The sequence below is a fragment of the Chrysemys picta genome, chromosome 18 (assembly GCF_011386835.1).
Source record: "Chrysemys picta bellii isolate R12L10 chromosome 18, ASM1138683v2, whole genome shotgun sequence".
NCBI lineage: Eukaryota > Metazoa > Chordata > Testudines > Emydidae > Chrysemys > Chrysemys picta.
In genome coordinates this window covers 4,820,285-4,830,468 of record NC_088808.1, presented here as the reverse complement: position 1 = coordinate 4,830,468, position 10,184 = coordinate 4,820,285, and positions in this window count along the sequence as shown.

Genomic DNA, 10,184 nt, shown 5'->3' with positions numbered 1-10,184 from the left:
CTGTGCTGGCAGAAGCCGAGGGTATGTACTGTTAGATGGCTCAACTTTTAATTGCCTTGCATTTGTGGTTTTGGTTCAGGCATGTTGCATGTGCAGTAACACGTAACTCTTTCCCGATAATACTTTTGTGTATTAATTGCCTATGTTTTTTAATGCTTATTTGAGGCTGTGATTTGGGCACGGAGAGGATGGACCCATGACAGTAAAAATACAGCTACTGTTTTCTTCCAGGAGTTGTACACAAGCGATCGTCTGCTATAGGATAAAATCTCACAGAGAGCGTAGCACCTGATGGAGAAAGTTTTATATGCACCCAGCCCACTCCATGCAGCAATCAGGCTTGTGTGTGTGTGCTCTCAGCCCAATACATCAGTCAGGTTTCTATTCATGGCATGTCAACTTTCAGTTAGCATGTGACTAGTAAACTAAAAGCAGCAATGTTAAACCATCTCCCCACTGCACCGAATCTCTCGGCCAAGTGCATTGCAAACAGACAGTTTTTAGCAAGATACCAGTCAGCAGTGAAAAGTAGGCCTGTCAAGGACAAGAGCCCAAATTTAAAGGCTTCCTACTATTCAAAATGCCTGTCTGGAGGTATTTATTGTACACTGAACACCACAGGTGCTTGGCGCTGACCTGAGATTGCAAGCTAAAGATCTCTACTACCTGCAGTCTGATTGTATGAAGTCAGTCCCTTGCCCAATGCTCTAGCAATACTCTGTGCAGAGACAACCTGCCCTTTCCATCAGCCTGTGGCAGGTTGGACTCTGCAGCCAGGGCCTGAAATCACAGTTCCTGGGAAGACAGAGGATTCTCCTTCCCCTGCTCCAGCCATACTTACTGCCATTAACACTGTCTCTGTGTGACTTACGGGACAGCAGGGGAGTTGTTAGCTTCCTTGACGGGTAGCCTTAAAAACAAAATATACTCATTAGCAAAGAGGGGCTGCACGGGGGGGTGATGCGAATTCCCAGAAATATACACCGGCGGGATGCTGTGTCACCGGCCCCTTTCCTTTCAGCCAGGCCCGGTACTGGAATGGTTAATAGGAACCCAGTGGACTTTGCCTATCGAGGGTCTTAAAGGTGCTGGCACGCCGTGGGCTCAGCGTCCAGCTCTGTCCAGTGTATGGCGGCAGGGCACATGGCATTACCAACTCCATCCTAGTGTTGATGATGCGGGACTACTGTAGCGGTCACTCACCTTTGCCCCCTAGCCGGGCGTAGGACGAAGGCTGCCGACAGGAGCAGGATGGCGAGGGCGCACACGTTGAGAAAGGCCAGTGTGGCAACAATCGCTGTAGGGGCTGCCTGGATTGGCATGCCTGGGCAGTCACACTTCTCGGACACTGCACAGACACAAGGAGTGCCCAGATAAGGACACAGACGCTGGCTCCACAGCCTGCTTAGCTGGACTTCTCACGAGCAACCCACCCCAGGTGGCACTTCTCATGGATAGGGCCCTACCAAATTCACGGCCATGAAAAACGCGTCACGGACCGTGAAAACTGGTCTTTTGTGTGTTTTTACCCTAAACTACACAGATTTCACAGGGGAGACCAGCATTTCTCAAACTGGGGGTCCTGACCCAAAAGGGAGTTGCAGGGGGGTTGCAAGGTTATTTTAGGGGGGCCACGGTATTGCCACCCTTACTTCGGCGCTGCTTTCAGAGCTGGGTGGCCGGAGAGCGGCAGCTGCTGACTGAGGGCCCAGCTCTGCAGGCAGTAGGGGTGGCGATACCAGACCAGGCCATCCTGACTTCTGTGCTGCTGCTGGCCGCGGCTCTGCCTTCAGAGCTGGCTCCTGGCCAGCAACTGCCGCTCTCCAGCTGCCCAGCTCTGAAGGCAGCGCCGCGGCCAGCAGCAGCACAAAAGTAAGGGTAGCAGTTCCACAACCGCCCCTACACTAATCTTGCAACCCCCCCACAACTCCTTTTTGAGTCAGGACCTCTACTTCTACAACACTGTGAAATTTCAGATTTAAATAGCTGAAATCATGACATTTATGATTTTAAAAATCCATGACCGTGAAATTGACCATGAATTTGGTAGGGCCCTACTCATGGAACCTCACAATACCACCCACCCCACACTCTGTGCAGCCAGCATGACCCCCGCCGTACCCAGCCCAGCATGGCACGAGAACCCCTCCCCCGCAACCCCCACCATACCCAGCCCGGCATGGCATGAGAACCCCTCCCAACCCCCAACACCTTACCCAGCTCGGCACTTCACAAGAACCGCTCCTCCTCACATAATAGACAGCCCTGCACCGCACGGTAATCCCCACTCCCATCCACTACACCGTATCCAACCTTCACTTCACCACAACCCTCCCCGCCCCCCACTCCGTACCCAGCCTGGCACCTCAAAAAAACCCTTTCCTTCCCTCCCCACTATACTCAGCCTGGTCCTCACAGACCTCTGCACCCCCACCACTGTGTCCAGCCCGACATCTCATAAGCCCCCCAACCCCAATGGTGCTCATCTAAGGGTACCGTACCCCTGGGGGTACGCAGAGGTCTTCCAGGGGGTACATTGACAGCTAGATAAGTGCCTAGTTTCACAACAGGCTACATAAACAGCACTAGTGGAGTCTGTACAGACTAAAATTTCCTACAGACACTGACTTGTTTATGCTGCTCTAGGTACACTGACATGGAAGTACAGTATTTATATGCCAATGGATTTATTTGATAATTCTATGGTAAAATTGAGAAAGTCGGCGATGTTTCAGTAACAGGGCGGCTGTGACACTTTTGTATCTTTATGTCTGATTTTGGAAGCAAGTCGATTTTAAGTGAGGTGAAACTTGGGGAACGCGAGACAAATCAGACTCCTGAAAGGGGGAGAGTTATCTGGACAGGCTGAGAGCCACTGCCTTGCATGGCATCCAGCCTACACCTCACACTACCACCCCCCATCTCACACCACCACCCCCTTCTACCCGTATACTGTGCCCAGCCCCACACCTCACAACAACACTCCCCGCACATACACACCCCGTTCTTAGCCTGGCCCCTACTCTGCCTCTCTCACAATAATCAACACAGAGTGTGAGACTGCAGCAGCTCAAAAAAACGCAGACTCGTGTCTACACTGAAGCACCCACAATAACGCTCCCTCTCCCCCCCTACATACATGGTTACCAAATGCAGCACTAAAACAACAAGGAGTCTGGTGGCACCTTAAAGACTAACAGATTTATTTGGGCATAAGCTTTCGAGGGTAAAAACCTCACTTCTTGGAATACAGCACTGTAATAACCAGTAAAAACAGTGACATTTCAGCATCTTGCACTAAACAACATGGTCACCGACACCGCTGCATTTCACAATTACCCCCTACACACCCACAATGCAATATCCACAACACAACACACACACACAATAGAGCATCTCACAGTAACTGGCGCTGCAATATCTCACAATGATACAGACACATACACTGACAAAGTAACATCTCAGCATAACCCCCTCCACACACACATACACCTGAGGCTGCAGCGTGTCACAATAACCCCCTCCCCTGCCACACCCTGACACTGCAGCATGTCACAATAAATGACGGTTGCTTCCTTGTAACTGGTTTGGCTGAGGAGCTGCTGAGGAGATTGTTGGACCGTTAATGTTGATTTTCAATAAGTCTTTGAAGACTGGGGAAGCTCCCGAAGGCTGGAAGAAGCTAAAAGGGGTAAACAGGATGACCCAGGTAATTACTGTCCTGTCAGTCTGACATCAATCCCCCGGCAAGATAATGGAGCAACGGAGACATGACTTGTGACGAAGGGGGAATGTTTTGTATGACTTCGTTTCCCCTACATGTTGCATGGCTACCTGGGGGCGGAGGGGGGGGAATTAACTTTGCTCTCATGGCAGGCGAAGAGACACAGGCGTGTGCATCACCTCCCTGTCTGGGCACCATGAAGAGTCATTAAGAAACCAGATCAACCAGGAGACAAGCGAGACAATGCAAGCTCTGAGAACGCCTGGGTTTCCCTAGCAGAGCAAGTGACCCCATAGGCCTGAGTTTACCTTTTCCCTGGGGGTGCTCCACCCCGACCCTTCCCCAGGCCCCGCCCCCACTCTACCCCTCCCTAAGGCCCTGCCCCCACTCCACGCCCTCCCCGAGGCCCCACCCTCGCTCCGCCTCTTCCTGCCCCCTCTCTGCCCCCTACCCCGAGGCTCTCCCGTGCTTCTTCTCACCCCCACTCTGCCCCCTCCCCCAAGGCCCCACCCTCGCTTTACCTCTTCCCACCCACACTCCACCCCCTCCCCAAAGCCCCACCCTCGCTCCGCCTCTTCCTGCCCCCTCTCTGCCCCCTCCCCTGAGGCTCTCCCCTGCTTCTTCTCACCCCCACTCTGCCCCCTCCCCAAGGTCCCACCCTCGCTTTACCTCTTCCCACCCCCACTCCACCCCCTCCCCGAGGCCCCCACCCGCGGCTCTCCCCAAACCTCTCCCTGGCAGTGCCCCGATTGGTTGATCGGTGGCACTGTCCAACAGCTGTGGCTGGTGGATGCTAAGCACCCACTAATTTTTTCGAGGTGAGCGAGCCAGAGTCCCTCTTCCCCACTCCCTGCCCCCCCAGCACGTTTCTGGCTCGCTCTCTCCATCCCCAGCAGCTGGGGCAGCAGCAGGCTGGCCCCCACCCAGGCCCTGCTGCAGGGACAGGGGCCGAGTGAGCTGGAGTCGTCCCCCCCGCAGCAGAGCCCAGGCATGGAGCGGGCCCCCACTGCCTCCCCTCCAGGCGCTCTCAGGCAGATGCGGCTCCGTCCTGCTCCCCGCCTGGCTGCCAGGGAGAGCAGCCAATTTAGCCAAAGGTACTGAGGGTGGGGGAGGCGCAGGGAGAGACGGCAGAGCCCCTCTCCCTCCCTGCCCCCAGGAGGCCAATCTGGGGGGGCACTTGACACCCCCCCCATACTCCCCACAAACATCGCCTCTGCAACTGACCAAGGCAGGGAGCAAATTCCACAGCACGGGAGCCCTCACAGCTGCCCCGTCAACTGGATCCTCTCACAAAAGAGGGGACTGCAGCTGTGGCTGTCTGGCCCAGGGAGAGAGACAATTCCTCAGAAAGGCCAGTGGCAGACAGATTGGGGCTTTATAGGTCACAACCAACACCCTGAACTTCACCTGGAGACCCGTGGGCAGCCACTGGAGATCCCAGAGCACTGGGGTCACAGTCCCAGCGAGATGCAGCCACTGCGTTCTGCTCCAGCTCGGTTTTGCATTGAAGGACCAATAAGGGGACAAAATACTTTAAAATCTGGAAGGGAGAGAAAGTCTTTTGTCTGTGCTGTGTGTGTGCTTTTGCCGGAGTCAGAAAAAGAAGAAGCCATCCCACTCCCATAGGGTAGTGAGTATTTAGAAAAGGAATAGAGGGTCCTGTGGCACCTTTAAGACTAACAGAAGTATTGGGAGCATAAGCTTTCGTGGGTAAGAACCTCACTTCTTGCATCTGAAGAATTTGGTGCCACAGGACCCTCTGTTGCTTTTTACAGATTCAGACTAACACAGCTACCCCTCTGATACTAGAAAAGGAATGTATTTGATTACTTTTATTTTCTTGTTTGTGAGTTCTTTTGCAAATAAGAGGGAGGATAAATTTGGGTTCTTTGTGTAACTTTAAAGTTTTGCCCAGAGGGAAACCCTCTGTGTCTTGAATCTGATTGTCTGTGAGATTATCTTTCATTCTAATTTTACAGAGGTACTCCTCTTACCTTTTTTCTTTAATTAAAATTCTTCTTTTAAAAACCTGATTAATTTTTCATTGTTTTAAGATCCAAGGGTTTGGATCGGTGTTCACCAGGACTAAGTGGGGAGGAGATATTCTCAAGCCTGCCCAGGAAAGGGGGGTTAGGGACTTGGAAGAAATTTGGGGAAAGGCAGAGTTCCAAGTGGCTCTCCCTAAATATTTGGTTAACGCTTGGTGGTGGCAGCGTACTGTTAACCTAAGCTGTTAAAAATAAGCGTAGGGGGTCTTTTATGCAGGTCCCCACATCTGCACCCTAAAGTTCAGAGTGGGGAGGGAACCTTGACAGGGGGTGTCGCCTCCTCCCCCTAGCAAAGGGGACACTTCAGACATTGCAGGGCCCAGCCCAGAAAGTTCCATTTCAATTCATACTCAAATACACATTTTCTTCTTACTGCAGTTGACCCCCTGCTCCTGTCTGAGCTGCACATGATGCAGTTTGCTATTACTAGGGACAGTGTGACCCTGTAACACACAGGGGTGGTGTATACACAAGAATGCTACCAGCATCTTACCTGCTGCATGAAGCGGCTAACCGCTGGAGCTGACCGGTGTGGGGAGGAGGGGACAAACCCCACTTTAGACTTGTATCAGATGGTGATTACAGTTATTCACAGAAAAATAAGCTACACCTTGACCTTGTTTGGCCTGAGCTTCAGGTAAGTAACTGAGGGGACAGTCCACACAGAGAGATGGTGCTTGGGCCCTGGGCTGGGTTGGAGAAGCCATGGTGGGAATGTAGTAAAGGCGGGCACAGTAGCATCTCCTATTGCTGCAATATGGCCCAAACCTGCACTCCTTGCTCAGGCCAAGCTCCCGTGCAAGGCAGTGGGACTGCAGGCCGTTTGGGAGTGGAAGTCTGGCTCCAGAAATACTAGTGAATAAAACACAACTGCTGTAGTGAGCATCAGAGACTTAGTGGGATAATACACGATTGGAATATTGGTACAGAAGGGTACAGCGTGCTCAGGAAGGACAGGCAGGGAAAAAAGGAAGGTGGTGTCTTGTATATCAAACATGTACACACTTGCACTGAGGTTGAGATGGAAATAGACTTGTTGAAAGCCTCTGTAAAAGGATAAACGGGGTAAAAAACCAGGGTGATGTCAGCATAGGAGTCTACTCTAGATTACCAATGAGGAAGAGGAGGTGGAGACGGCTTTTTTTTAAAAACTAAATCATCCAAAGCACAGGACTTTGATGATGGGGGACATGAGATACCCAGACAGCTGTTGGGAAAATAACACAGCAGGGCACAGATTATCCAACAAGTTCTTGGAATGTATTGGAGACCATTTTTTTATTTCAGAAGGTGGAGAAAGCAACTAGGGGAGAAGAAAAACCACAGGCACAGTTCGGTGACAAAAGCACTCAGCCAAGTTTATTGCCCTCAAGGCACAGTCCTAGTGCCCTGACTCCATGGTTACAGGTTCACTAACACGAGTGCCCAGTAGCACGGAGTGGCTCAGGCAGCAGCGAGTGGCTCTGCTGTCCCGTAGGACATAAAGGGTAAAGGCGAGGTACGTACCTCACACTTATAGACTGAGACAAACAACTGCGATAAGCAATTTACGCACCACCTTATAGGTTTCATGACATCTATTTGTTACCTCCCCTTGCTCCGGATATCTTGGACAAACTATCCCTATTCATCACTTTGTCAAACCATCGTATCTTGTACTAGATTGGGGTGTATCCATACTAGCTGGACTATATTTATGTAAATATCTACTGCCTAGTACACTAGCAACAACTTTGCCAAGTTCATGCACTAGATCAGTGGTCCCCAACCTTTCAGTGTGGCGGGCGCCGGACGACTAGCCGCTCAAATGCCGCCGAGGAGCACAGCCGCCGGACAAGCTGCCACTGGAATGCCGCCAAGAAGCGGCAACGCCAAGAAGCGTCGCCGCCGAAATGCCGCCAAGAAGCAGCGTCGTTTCGGTGGCGACGCTTCTTGACGTTGCCACTTCTCGGTGGCATTTCGGCAGCTGCTTGTCTGGCGGCCACGCTCCTCAGCGGCAGGGCGCTCCCTTGTCAGTAGGTGGGCGCCATGGCGCCCGCAGGTACCGCATTGGGGACCACTGCAACTAGATGCTTATCTGCTTTAATATAGGGCCTGACTGGTTCACAGCCTCTGGTTCAGGCTCCAGATCCCAGTGCTCCAGGCTCTCTCGCTACTACGCTGAGCTTGGTAGTTTGCTATTCATAGCGGAAGTGGCACTGACAAATCAGCTTTTCTCCCCAAGAGATCTGATTTCTGTGGGTACTCACCTTTAGCAGCGCTCTTTGTGCGGCCTCCTTGGGAACTGCAGGGACCACTAAAACCCGGTGTTGGGTGCAAAATTGCTCAAAATCCTTTTGTGCTACTTGGTACTTTTTTGCCTTTTGAGCAGTTGGGACTAACGTTGCTGGGGTCTCCCCCAGAGTTTTAGATGGTTCATTGGCAATGCTATTCTGGCAGCTGAGGAAGAATGTAATATGTCAAAGATTGTGAGCTTGGTCTCGTTCCTGAGGTTTCTATTTTGAGGATCTCAGCTATACAAGACAGCAGCTCTTAGAAGGCTCTATAATCATTAGGAGCTGAGGAGACTGCCTCGTTAGAAGACAATGATGGATATTTAGGAGATGATGGAGGCTCAAGACATGCCTTTTCTTGGTCTGCAGATTGTCTTTGCTCTTCCATGTTTGCCGTTGGGGGTCTGGCAAAGGATGCAGGAGGAGAGTGCAACTGGCTGCATTTTTGTGACTGATCGGAAGGAATTCAGCTCATGGATGGAAGTCCCCAGTATGTCCAACAGGGCCAAGATGGGCTGTTGAAGGGACAAGGCTGGTTATGATAAGGCTGAGCCACTGCCACTGAGGTGGATAACGTGGGGCTCTGAAGCGAGTGTCCCTAGTTTGGAGAGGCCTCCCTGATCTGTGTGAACAGAGAGAAGAAAGTTCTCTACCAGAAATTAGAGTGGGGGGCTGGAGAAGAGTGGTGGTGCTGAACTTCGAGGCAAACGTCTAAGACAGGCCTGCACAACATGCGGCCCGCGGGCCCTGGGCTCACTGTGCGGCCCACGGGCAAGCAGCGGGGTGCAGCTGTCGGGTTCACCCAGGGCTGGGTGACCTGACAGCAAGTGTGAAAAATCAGGACGGGGGTGGGGTGTAATAGGACCCTATATAAGAAAAAGCCCCAAATATCATGACTGTCCCTATAAAATCGGGACATCTAGTCACCCTACCCAGGGCCGGTGCAACCACTAGGGCCGGCGAACTAGGCAGTCGCGTAGGGCGCCCAGTGGTTGGGGGCGTCTGGGATTTTTCCTCCTCCCCCTCACGCAGAGTGCGGCGCGGCTGATTGGGCGCCTGGGCCTGATTTAGCTGCTCCCATTGGCCTCCAGCTGGCAGAGTCCCTCCCCCTGCCTCAGCGTCGCAGCACTCTGTGTGTGTGTGGGGGGGGGGGGTTGTGTGCTCCGCAGCTTGTTTGGTTTGACTCCACATGGAGTGGCATGGTGGTAAGGGGAGTCCTGGGGGGCAGTCAGGGAGCAGGAGGAGGGGTGGATGGGTCAGGAGTTCGGGGGGGGTGTGTGCCTGTCAGGGGGCAGGGAGTGGTTGGATGGAGCGTGGGAGTCCTGGGGTCTGTCTGGGGGCAGTGGTGTGGATAAGGGTTGAGGCAGCCAGGGGACAGGTAGGGGATAGGATCCTAGGGGGGTAGTTAGGGTGGGGGGGGGGGTCTCAGCAGTCAGGGGACAAGGAGCAGGGGGGGTTGGGGGTTCTGAGGGGGGTGGGAAGTGGGAGGGAGTGGATGGGGGCGGGGCTCAGGTGGAGCTCTCCCCGCGTCCTCTTTTTTGATTGTTGAAATATGGTAACCCTAAAAAAGCAGTGCCCTGGCTGGGCAGGGAGCAGCCGCCTTCCAGAGGCACCGGAGAGCCAGAGCGTCGGCTTGCAGGGGCAGCGAGCCCCAGCCATGGAGGAGCCGGCGCGGCACAGGGGGGCAGCAGCCCTGCAAAGGCAGCGGCACCGCTAGCGGAGAGCAGCCACACCCCCTGCCCCTCCTGCCCAGACTGCGGGCTGGCGCGCCCTCCCCCCCCCCGGGGGCTCCTGCAGGTTGCAGCAGATGCATGCGGTCAGCGGCCCCGGTGCATCCCCCAGCTCCCTCCTCGCCATGTTTAGGCTTTGCGGCTCCCAGGCATGTGAGCTGCCGGGGCGTGGGGCCCTGAGCCTGCTCCGGGAGGGGCAGCGGCGGTGGTGGCTCACGCTCCCGGGAGCCGCAGAGCCCGAGCACGGCGAGGGGGCAGCCGTGGGGCGCATGGGGGGCTGGTGCCGCGTGCATCTGCTGCAGCTTGCAGGAGCCCCCGGGCCGCAGCCTGGGCAGGAGGCGCGGCTGCTCCCCGCTAGCCACGCTGCCGCCTTTGCAGGGCTGCTGCCCCCCTGCACCACACCGGCTCC